Source organism: Uranotaenia lowii, chromosome 2 (assembly GCF_029784155.1).
Source record: "Uranotaenia lowii strain MFRU-FL chromosome 2, ASM2978415v1, whole genome shotgun sequence".
NCBI classification, from domain to species: Eukaryota; Metazoa; Arthropoda; class Insecta; order Diptera; family Culicidae; genus Uranotaenia; species Uranotaenia lowii.
In genome coordinates this window covers 46,978,381-46,990,662 of record NC_073692.1, presented here as the reverse complement: position 1 = coordinate 46,990,662, position 12,282 = coordinate 46,978,381, and the positions used below count along the sequence as shown (strand labels likewise).

The window sequence follows — 12,282 nt, the reverse complement described above, 5'->3', positions numbered from 1 at the left end:
CATGTGGGTACTTTAAGGGGTTTACTTATGACTGTATCTTGAAACTGGTAAATCTGGGCGATGACGTCGGCCCACACTTGTTGATCGCCGCAATGAGGCGTCGTCGTCGATTAATACGACGCCGACGACGACGACGACGTTTGTTGTTGTTATTTGCTGTTCCGAGACCGCGCAACTTTAATGATTTGCTTTGCGGAGTTTTTCAGTTTCGCGTTGGCGTGCAGCCCATACGGACCACAAAACTTCTTCTTCTGCAACAGTCTGTTGGCGGTTGATGGTTGATGGTGGTTTGAATGTTTTTTTTCTTAAAAGTGTTTTTTTTTGCTTATACTTCGAGACGCAACTGACATACAGCCTCGCAGTCGTCGTCGCGAGCAAAGTTAGTTGAAGCTGAAAAGTAAAGATTGGCGTAAGGCGAGAAGAAAAAAAATACTGCGAGTTGAGTGAATTAAGGTGCGCGCGCGCGAGCGATCTCTGGCGAATCATCTGGCCGTGGCCGGTTGCGGGTTGTTGGTGCAAAACGGATTGAAAAGTGTTAAAAAATCCCCTAAACTGGCTGCCAGGTTTGTTGGCTTAGGAAGGCAGAGGGAAGGAAGGAAAAAATAAAAACATTCAATCCAATCTCTCCCCCTAAAGTTCGCCAACAGCAACGGCTTTGGTTCTTGACGTCGCGGCGCGGCAAACTCGCATACGATCGCATTTCCAGTCCCGGTTTGTCAGTTTGGTTGCGGTCTGTTTCTCAAGTGCACACCGGAACACTGCAGGTTCCCACATTTGTTTTTTTTTGGAAAAGTTAAACTCTGATACCCCAGATTGTGGATGTTTTTCGGTAGAACCTAGGCGTTGAGGTCAGTGTTCGTTGTCAGGTGCTGTGGCTTTACGCGTACCTACGCGTCAAAAAAGGTGAAAGATTGTGCCGAATTTGCATCTTTGTGCGCAGCCACGTTTGACTGACAGCTGCTAGCGTTCAAGTGTGGAAAGGTGAAGTCATCATCGACCAGCTGTGCTAAAAATTGTTCAAATCTAGGGGAAAACCTACCGAAAAGCTGCTGAAGCACACGCGAAATCTTCTACAAATCATCGAAGTTTAAGTAACTGTTCTACCCCATACATCAAACGGAAAGCTTTCCTCAAGTGCCCTTATTCCCTTAAAAGGTTTGTCCGGAAATCGGATGACCTAAACGAAAGCAAAGTTCTCACGAAATTCAACCGGGCGAAACTGAAATCTGACGTCTCGTCTGAGAAGTGTTTCCCAAAGTGAAAAGTGAATAAGCCCGAAGTTGCAGAAAGCGAAAAGTTCTTTCCCATAACAAGTTAACAACAGCAAAACCTCCTCGGAAGGAAGTGAATAATTTTGCCGTGTCTCTTTGTTTTGCGGAAAACAAGTGCTAATAACCGCAAGTGAGTAAAAATCAAACGAAGAAAAATTCAAGTTCGATTTACCCAAGTAAAATCCCAACAACAACTGTGTGTGACAAACGCGATTGAAGTGATCTCGATTCCAAGGTTCGTTTTGTTTTGTCCTCCGGCTAAAACCAATTGGATGCGGTTGAGATTTGGCGTTTTTATTTTTTAACAAGGTAAGAGATTACAGCATCAATGATTGAAAGGAATTCGATCGGTAACCGGTTTTATGGTTGATCGGGGCTTCCGAATTGACGGTTTCTTTTTTTTTTTGTTTCTAAATTTTGTCTCAATTAAAACCGTCCCATGCTCAATTTATTGGCACTTGTTTTGTGGGTTCAGCAGGGCCGAAACTATTCGATTTGATGATTTTATTACGATTCTTTTGCTGTTCAAGGTATTCCGAATCAGCTTCAGTTTTTTTTTGGGTAGGCAATCGGAAGTTTTCCTCTTTTATAGGGCTTTATAAACAGTAGTGTTGTCGGATGACTATTGACTAAAATTGCCTCGCTCTAAGCAGAAGGTGATTTTTCCCTCTTTTAAAAACAAAAATCACTAGAAGAAACAAAAATATTTGTGTATCGCAAATTGTCGTTCGCATGTTCTGCGAACCGTTGAAAGGTTTCAGTACATACTACTACGTTCCGCGAATTACATCCGGTGGACGTTCAGCGAATCGGAACATTCTTACGCTAAATGCGGAATGTCGGCAGTTGTTGGGGTTTGTTTCCAAAAAAAATCGCAAGTTAAAGTAGAATTTTGTTTGACACACTCTTTACGCTTTGAATTGATTTTTGAGACACTTTTGGATGCTTTGGATTCAGTTCTCTGAATAGAAAATACTATCGTAAGCTTTGGTAAAGAACAACGCTGGATTGTGGTGAGGGGGGGCTCTAGCAGAAAAAAAAATAAAAAACTATAGGTACTAAAAGTTCAAAAATTAGGAAATCTGAAACTCAGACTAAGAAGATTTTGTCTTCGATTTTTTCAATTAAAACTTTATTGTGAGGATGAATATTTAACAAGTGTTGATCTCTCGATCTTCAGTTTCGTTTTGCATTTTTTTTATACAGAAATATAGTTTTTTTTAAGAATAAATAAACAAGATTTTTTATATAAACTGCTACAGATATAATTGTAATTAAAATGAAAACAAAATTAAACCCCCCCTGGTACGACCGCCGACCGTAGCCTAGAGGATAGCGTTTCAGTCTTCTAAGCCAGAGGTCATGAGATCGAGTCTCGGTTACGGCATACATAGTACTCTTTCTGTGGGCTGGTGGTGTTAGCATTAGTAAGATGCTAGCCATTATATCCTTGAAAGATGTACGCTTTAGTCTTAAGTAGAATTTAGATCTCTTCAAAGAAACATGAAGTTTCGGTGAGATCCTATATGTGTGTGCTCGTTTTTTTTTTTATTTTTATTTATTTTTTTTTTAAAGAAGGGCCGTTTTTGAAGTGTTTTCGCATTATTTTTTCCTATGATAGAATTGTTTCAAATTCAAAAAAAGGAAATTATTTATTGTTTTTATTGATTTTTAAAAAGGTTTCATTATTTATTAAACTGTTGAATATGGTTGAATAGCAGTGAATTTATTTTAGTAATCGTTGAGCTTGAATACCGTTAAATAACTTCTATAATTTATTTGCAACTTTTAAGCTTCGAGGCCAATTCATGAAACAATCTAAGGTAAATTTGTCAATAGGCATTTGCTAGAATAAACGCTAGATACATATTTGATTCTTTTTCGCTTTTATTAGACGATCAGCTGCAAAAAACAATTAGTTAATGTTGATTCCACTAGCCAACACTATATTTCTTAACCCAATTTTTAATGATTTTACTTCAGGAATATGACCAAATATGACCGATAAATTTTGCAAATTCAAATCAAATTTAATCTTTATTCTTCAGGAGGGTAAGTTTCTTATGACATGTTGACTACAAGCAATTTTTATTCAAAGTTTCTAAATAATCAGTAGGGAGAAGTGTTTCTAAATGCGTATATTGGATTGAATGCGCTTGCAGTCGTTCGACGAAATAGCTAATAAATCATACCTTATTCCGCTTTGAACACATGGCATGAACAATTTTAAATAATTCTCCATTTAAATTTGTTCATGCCAGTTCAAAGTATTGAAAAATACAACATGGTGTAATATACTGAACTTTTAAAACCATCCGTTCAGAATCTCCCTAAAAATGTTAATGGTTTTCTTTCCAATCCAATTCAGTTTAAAAAAAACTCAATAAAGCTTTTAGCAAACGTATACATTAAACTATAGTGACATGAAAAACCACTTTTGAATGTTCCTGAATTTGTTAAGAAAAGGAAAACAGGTAAACAATATTAAAATTACGCTTATCATGATTGAAACATATCCCTTAATCTAAGCTCAAGTCATAATTTCACAGTGACTTCCTTTTCACTTAAAAGCTTAAAACCGATTTGATAAAAAATATCTTACAGATAAAATTTTGTATGTATGTATTAGGGTTGCAATGGATGAATGGAAATTAACCCAAAAAACTGACCTTTGGCTGATTTTACCCACAATTCCCCACATTTTTCAATTTATTAATGAATGAAGCAAGCTCAAACTTGAAAATTTAGAATCAATTGAGACTTATCTTGTTTGTTTTTTCCGAGGCATAAAACGAAGGCTATTTGAGCCATCGCACGCATGGAAAACAATCTGCCTATTTTACTATCAATTTCTCAAATTTTTTCAATTGATTCAGAAAAAGCTTGTTCGGACGGGAAAATTTTGATCCAAATGGCGTTTATATTGAGTGATTTTTGTCCGAGGAAACGAATGAAGGCTATTTGAGCCACCGCACGCATCGAAAACTGGAGCTATGGCTGGCTAACCCTAAATTCCCATCATTTTTCAGTTCATTCAGAAGAAAGCTTGTTCGCACAGAAAATTTTGGAGCAAATGAGACTTATCTGGTGTGAATTTTTCCAAAAAATCGAATCGCATTTGAGGCATCGCATGCATTGGAAAATGGAGTTTTGGCTGTTTTACCCTCAAATTCTCCAACAATTATTTCCGAAAAATGCATGTTTGTACTGGAAAATTGAAAACCAAATGAGACTTATCTTCTGTGGTTTATTTTCTCAAGAATAAAATGAAAGCTATTAGAGCCACCGCACGCTTTAGAAAATTAAGTTTTGACTTAACTTTTTGGAAAATGTATTGGAAAAAACAACCAAAATTCTCGGAAAAAAATCAAATAAGATAAGTTTTATTTGGATCGAAATTTTCAAGTCCGAGCTAACTGTTTTCAAAATTAATTGAAAAAAATAGGAGAACTAGGGGTGAAATCATCATTTTACGATGTGTGCGGTGGCTCAAGTAGCCTTCACTTGTTTCCTAGGAATAAAATCACACAAGATAAGTCTCATTTGGTTTAAAATGTTCAAGTCCGAACATGCTTTTTTCTGAAATATTTACAAAATGTAGGAGAATCGGGGGTAAAACGGTCATTACTCCAGTCTCGAAGCGTGTGGTGGTCCAAATAGCCTTCATTCGTTTCCTCGTAGAAAATCACATAAAATAAGTTTCATTTGGTTCGAAATTTCTAGTCCGAACATGCCTTTTTTCACCCCCTCCAAGAGCAGTATAATTTAGACAAACACCATAAATATGATTTTAAGTAAGGTTGCCAGAATTTTAATAGCAGGTATTCGGTCCGGGCATTTGATTTCAAAATTGTCAACCAAAAAGGCAAATTGGAGGCAAATTGAATAAATCCGGGAAAAATCCGGGCTTTTTTCAATGATATCCGGACAACCGGACCGAACCGGACTTTTTCAAATTTTGTTTAAATATCCGGGCAAACCCGGATAAAACCAATCTGGAACTTTATTTTAAGTTCTTTAATGGTGATAAAATACAACAACAAAAACGAAAAATTGAAAAAAATATATCAAGTAGGTACGCAAAAATGAAAAAAAATTGAAAATTTCATAGTTTTAAAAAATACAAACAAAAGACTAAAACTGATAATAAATAGCTAAAATATCATGAAGAATGTCATAAATAGCAAATATGACAAAAAACACAAACATTATAATAAAAACAAGTAAATGTAAAATGCATTAAAACCATGATAATAAATTGTTAAAAATGGTCAGAAATTGACTAAAAATTACTTTAGTGATAAGAATAATAGTTTTTTTAGAGAAATGAGTGAAAAAAAGTTGAAATAAAAAAAATCTTTCGAAATACAACGGGGTCTAAGTAGCAATTATAAACATAACAACTATAAAATATAATAATAAAATTAAAAATATTACGTTTGATGAATTTTCAACAAATGAATAAAATTATGATTTAAATGAAAATTTTATTGAATAAACTAAAATAAAATGCTTAATCTAAGGCTCTTGAACTTATCATTTTGAGCCTACTGTATGTTGAATATAATTGATAGTTTTTATACAGGATATTAAATTATAATTATTTGCTTATAATATCGTGTTTACTTGGTACTTTGCTACCATTTTTTAGTAGTCTTGATTTTCTTTTATTCAAGTCTCCAATGGGTGTCTGTTATCCTCGGTTGTTTGTTCACTCGTCTTTATGTTGTTCAGAGTTATAAGTGAATATTTTTGAAGAAATCAATTTTATTTCATTAATGCTTGAACTATTGTCCCAAACGATTGAGTAGATAAAGAGCTTCTTGGAATATTTCGTTCATTGGAATACTTTGATCAATTCCATAAAAAATGATCAATATTTTCACACCCGTTATTACAATCGCAAATATTTGTATTTGTTAAATTTATTATGGATATGAGTGACCAGCTAAGTTGTAATGATTGGACATTCATCTAGAGAAATCTATAATAAATATTCGCCCAAGACATTTATTAAAAAACCAAAATTTCTCTTCCAATTTAGGAAAAATTGAAAAGCAGAACCTTCCAAACTCACTATTTAGATGGGATTGGCAAAAGGATATAGTTTAATTGGTTGCAGGGCCGTAGGAAGATCTGCCTCAAGGGGGGGAGGGGGGTCGAGTTTGGTTACAAAAATTTCCCCATAACTTTTTTACTTGAAAAATGCACACATAAAGAATAGTAAAACTCGGGTTAAGTTCTTTGATATTAATTGTTATTAATTTAAAATCCTTATGTACTTTAGAAAATAAGCCCTAAAAGATTACAGTTTATATTTTTTTGTAGCTTCAAAGAATAAATTAAGGATCTTGAAGGCTTCATTTAAAAGAAAAACTGAAAATGTATCGAATACTAAGAAATAAAAGTTAAAGAATAAGCTTGGGATTCAAATCAGATTTATTTTCAACTCTTGTCGACTCGATATATTCAGATTTTAGTTTAGAACTTTGGTTTTGAAGTATCTACAATACAAATAATGTTAGACAACAAACCAACAAAATATATTTCCAGCTGAAAGGGCATTTTATAACAGAATCATTAATCAGAAATGTCTTATTTGAATTTGGAATCTTTATTTATTTCTTCAATCATTTATTCGTAATTCTACAAGTGAATCTGAATTAAAATCCCGAATGACAAAACAATTTTTCAATTCTGCAAAAGAATTGAAAGTAAAAATTTCAAATCCAAACCTTTAAAATAGTTTGTTTTTATAAATATGTTCTTTTCATATTCCGGAATGAGTTTCGAACATGGATAATGAATTAAATTTTAGTTTTAAAACCGAGACTAGAAACAGAATTTTGTCCCAATGATGCACCAAACTGAAAATCAAGAATAATAAACTTAATATCTACAGATTTCACAATCTGGCCACAGGCTACAAATTTTGATTTTTATGTAAAAAAAATTGGAACATGACCATCGGAAATGAATAAAACCTAAGCTCACCAGATTTTTTTTCGATCTTACACTTTGCAAATTCCGGTCATTCGATTATAACTCAAAATTTGACAATATCCAGGCAGAAAGTATTCAATTAAAAACATGAAGAAAAAAACTCGAATTGTTGTTTTTCTTTATCGAAACACAACAGGGCCGGATTAACCCATTGAGTGGCCCGGAGCTATTTATCTTGGAGAAGCCATATGAATAATTTTTCTAATATGCCAACTTATCGGAAATGATAATTTTATAAAAGCTGTTTATTTCAAAATTCGACTCGTAATCAGCAACTAAAGTTTTCTAGTTAAGAAAAAAATCAAAGTTAGATATTAAAATATTTTTATTTAATCATTGATAGCTTGGTATGTGCTTCATCGAAAGCAGGATAAATATTTCCCTCATAACAATTAGGAAATAACTTTAAGATTTCAGACTAAGAATCCAAAATTTAAGAACCAAAAGAAGTAAATTCAAATTCTTTAGAGAAACGTATGCCGCAGCCCGTGGTGTAGAGGATAACCTTCAAGTCTTCTAAACCAGAGGGAATGAGATCGAATCACGGTCACGGCATACATAGTACACTTTCTGTGGGTTGGTGGTTTTAGCATTTGTAAGATGATAGCCATCATATCCTCGAAAGACGTACGCTTAGAGTTAAGAAAAAGGAATCTCTTCGAGGAAACATCAAGTTTCATTAAGATCCTGTATGTGTTTGTGTTCGTTCAAAATGTAAGAATTCAAGAGTGTAATTCGAACCATGAAATCAGGTTTTTTTCAGAACCATAATTCAGTGTCCAAAACAAAAATAACGTCATCAAATCGATATTTGAAAAACAAATTATAAATCCAATTGATAAACAAACTTGAGAAATGAAGTTACAATCAGAGCCAAAGAAGCAATTACTAAAGTTTTAATTCAAAATATAAATTTTATTTCAATTTCATATTTATAAATACTAAAAAATCGCTATTGTGTAATGTGTTGAAAATTTAAAAAAGTGAAGCCCCAATTTCACTTCAAATATTGAAAACAGAAAAATTTGTCAAATAGTTATTCTAAATTTGAAAACATAAACACAGAATTTAGATAAGATGTGCAAAACACATAATCACATCAAAAACAAATATCAGATGAGTTTAGAAGTTTCAACAGAGATCTTTCGTTCCCAAAATTTAGAAAACCACAAAATTTAAGAAACAACAAGAGATTTGAAAATTTCAATAAATAGAATCTCTATTTCTATTGAAAACAGTTTGAGATTTATCAATTTAAAAATTATATGCTGAATTCAGGATATTTACTTTAGTTAGAATAATTTCAAAATAAAAGTACATCTTAATCAATAGTGGAATACTTCAGTTGGAAAAGTTGCAATTGTAATTTCTGATCTAAGATAGACTTTGGAATGAAAATTCAATAAAGAATCTCAGTATGGCCGATTGGATCAATTTAAGGATCATTCTAGATAAATTTAACTCCCATTGATTTTCAATGTCTTCAAATTTTTTTTAAAAATTCCAATAATTCCTGGTATTTGCTCTGATCTTGTCTGGATTAGATTTATTCCAATATTTTTTGTAAAGTCTGTAAATCAATTAAGGTAAAAATGAATTATTAATTTCTCACAAATGACCGTGAAGTAAAAATTTAAAGCACAGTAGCTTGCAATTGTGCAAGACATTCGAACTTAATTTAAATGGGAGGTTTTTTTCATTGCTCTACCTATTTTGTGCTGCATGTCTTCATTCAAAAACTGATAAGAAGGTACTGTAATTTGTTCAAATCTCGACAAAGCTAATAAAAAGTTAATCCGGTTGCCAAAAAAGCCCCATAATATTGTAAAAAACCAGTCGGTATTTTGCTGGATTTATACACAAGAAAATAACAGATTGGGCTTAATTTTTTTTACCTAGTCTTATCTAAATTTGTTTTATTAGGAAATTTGGAAAATGATTTTAACGTTGCTAAAGTGTTTCGATAAAAATAATGAAATTTTTAATATTATTTTTGATTTCATTCTTTTTTTTCTCTTGAATAACTACTAAATTCTGCCTAGATTTTTTCAGATTTTTTAAGAAAAAATTTCAAATCCTATGATCAGATTTATCAGGTACTTAGTTTTGAAAAAAAATATGGCCCTGATATGCTCAGCCTTCATAAATGCGGGAAAAACTCGGCAATACTCAGTCTAGGGGGCCCTCTTAGCATATATTCGAATGAACCCATTTGAGATATTATTTCAAGGGCGCTCCTTGACTTACTTGTTTTACGTTTTGATTCCGATTTTCTAGTTTCAATTTTCTTTTCTAGATTTCTAGTACTTGGTATGATTAAAGTAATGTTATTTTTTTTTCGAATTGGGGAGCCCACCTAGCTCGGGTGGTCCAATTGTTCCCATTGACCACCCGCCCCCCTAAATACGGACTTTCACATCAGCCAGATAATTTGGATAAACTTGGCTGAAAAATTGTTTTGGACGCAAAATACATAAATGTTATCATGCTATTTTATTTTTTTATTGATTTTGCAAATAAAGTGAAAACACTCGAGCAAAATCCGGGCAACCTGGCAAACTTAGTGTGTCTAATTTTATTGAAAATTAGATATTTGGGACTAAGCACTGTATCCTAAATTCATGCATCAACCTCTAAATCAAAGCAATCGAAAAATTCCCTCTTACTCAAACAAGGTATAAGAAAAGTTCGGGGAAATCGGAAACGCTCACTGAAGAAGATAGTAAGTTGCCGTCGAAATACTGGTATCTGAACTTTTCCTATACCATGGAAACCTTTCGAGTGCTTTGATTCAGTAGAATTATTCAACCAAGTGGGCTCACAAAACATATTAGAGTGCAGGCCCGAGCGAAGGACCCGTTCATGGGGGAAGGGGGCTTTTCGAAATTAAAATTTAACTAACATATTACAATGAAAGTTTCAAATTTTCGGTAAGTCTTTGATAATTTTTTTCTAAATTAAGTTTCTGATTGATTTATTATTCTGAACTAGGAATTTGTTTCAAGTTCAACATAAACGTTTTCAAAACACAGAGTTTAAAACAATTCTAAAATAAATGTTCTATCAGGTTCATTCATCTTAATTTGAATTCTTTTCTTCATTTTCAATTGAAGGGTTGATTGAAAAATTCCGCTGAAGTACTTTGAATTTGAACAACAAACATTTAATCGCGATTTGAAAATTGAGTTTTCTAAAACTGAAAAAAATCCATTTTAAACTTCGGAGAATGTATTCCATGGTTGATGGTTTTAATTTAATTTTTTAAATTGTGCCAGTAATAGAAGTCAGAAAAAAAAGTTTCATAAAAAAAAATCCTGCAATATATAAAAAAACGGCTTTAAAAGTTCATTTTTAAAGCTCAAAATAAAAACTTCATGTTCAATCATACTGACAAGGAAATGTTAACAAATGGGTAATTTCGTGAATGATCAATAAAAAGTGTTAAAAATTTAAAATAAAAAGTTCCAAGTTTTGTTGAAATTATTGAATGATCAAAGCATATACAAAATTAGTTATTATTGTGCCTTAAAATTAAGTTTTATAATTGCTGCTTCGAATCATTTTCAAACTTTTTCAGATTAATGTATAAATCAGGTTCGATTCATTAAACATGATTTTATATTACAAAAAAAATAATGAAAAGTTTTCAAATTTTCAATTGCAGGTTTTTAAAGATTAAATTACAAGTTTTGAGTATTTAGTCACGTTCGATTGAAATATTAGGCCCAGGAAAAAAACAGAAGGTTGAATGAAAGATATATTTTCTTTTTTCTTATTAAAAAATCAGAGGGCAGTACACAAAAATTCAGAATTAAAAAACAAAGACAAATTTGTTTAGAAAAAAATCTTAAATTTCAATAGTTTGACTATAAAATTTGGCAAGTTTATTAAAAAATTGATAAAAAAAACTGTACTTTGAAAATTCTCTAAATTTATTTGAAAAATTAAACAAAATATGAACATGAACAATATAATTTTTTAAAACATTTCATAACCATTTACAGAATTTGATTGATAATTCAAGGCAACAGCATTTTGGTGCTTATTTTTTTCAGTTTTAATGATTGATTTAGTAATCTTCATTTATGAAAAAATATGATTCTGATTCTGTTTATCATACTTCATCCAATGAACAATACTATAAGAATACACTATAAATAAAAAATGGGAAGATATCATTACAAGACAAAAACAAAACATTACTGCAGAAAGTGTTATAAAACTTGATTTCATATCACATATTTGTTGAAACCTGCAAAAAGATTACATTTATGCTTATCTACAAATATCTAAAATTCAGTTTGGTTTAAAATTTCTCTAAAATTTGATAAATGAGGAAAAGTTAAAAAATATAAACCTTCTATAACATTATTCGCAGAACTCAAAATTACTTGAAGTTTTGAGGAAAGTTGAAAATTAATTTAAAACTTTTATTTTTAAAATATATGTTTTTAATTCGAGTTTTTGTAAAAAAAAAGGTGCATAAATTTCTCAAATGCTTTTTACTTATTTTCAAAAGTCATTTCAATAACAAAACCTGATAGAAATATTGCATATTTAGATTCAGGGTACCAAAATAAGTCGAAATTACCTTTCAAATGCATTGCACCTCAGCAAAATGGAAATTTTGTGGCCTTGTGTAAATTATTAAAATTTATTGAGTTGAGTAATGATAAGAACAAAAAATACGAAATAAAATTGAGTCTGAAATTTCTTGAAGATTATTTCATATCAGCATAACATTTGTAATGACATAAATGATTTTTTTTAATAAAAAAAAAATTCGTTCCAAACTCTGTTTCCATTTAGTCACATTCTAAAGACAAGATTAGGTTTTTGAATGTCAAGTTTTGAGTTCCAATACAAAAGATTGATTGAATTGCAAATTGAAATCTAGAATCAAAGTTGGTTTCAATTTGTGAACGTCGAATAGTGTCGTAGATCGCAATGTCTCAAGCCAAGGGTGATTAAAGACTAAATTCCGCCGGGGGCGAGAAAAATTTCTGAG

At 31.7% G+C, this 12,282-nt stretch overlaps 1 protein-coding gene across 6 annotated transcripts in view; it reads left to right on the top strand.

Annotated features, from left to right (window-relative positions):
• Nucleotides 1-223: 223 nt before the first annotated feature.
• The window catches only part of LOC129743966 (serine-rich adhesin for platelets-like), a 274,223-nt gene continuing 262,164 nt past the window's right edge, over nt 224-12,282 (top strand). For all 6 annotated transcript variants that reach the window (XR_008736758.1, XR_008736757.1, XM_055736227.1 and 3 more), the window contains exon 1: nt 224-1,580. The gene's annotated coding sequence lies outside the window, so the exon portion shown is untranslated. The remainder of the gene's footprint in view (nt 1,581-12,282) is intronic.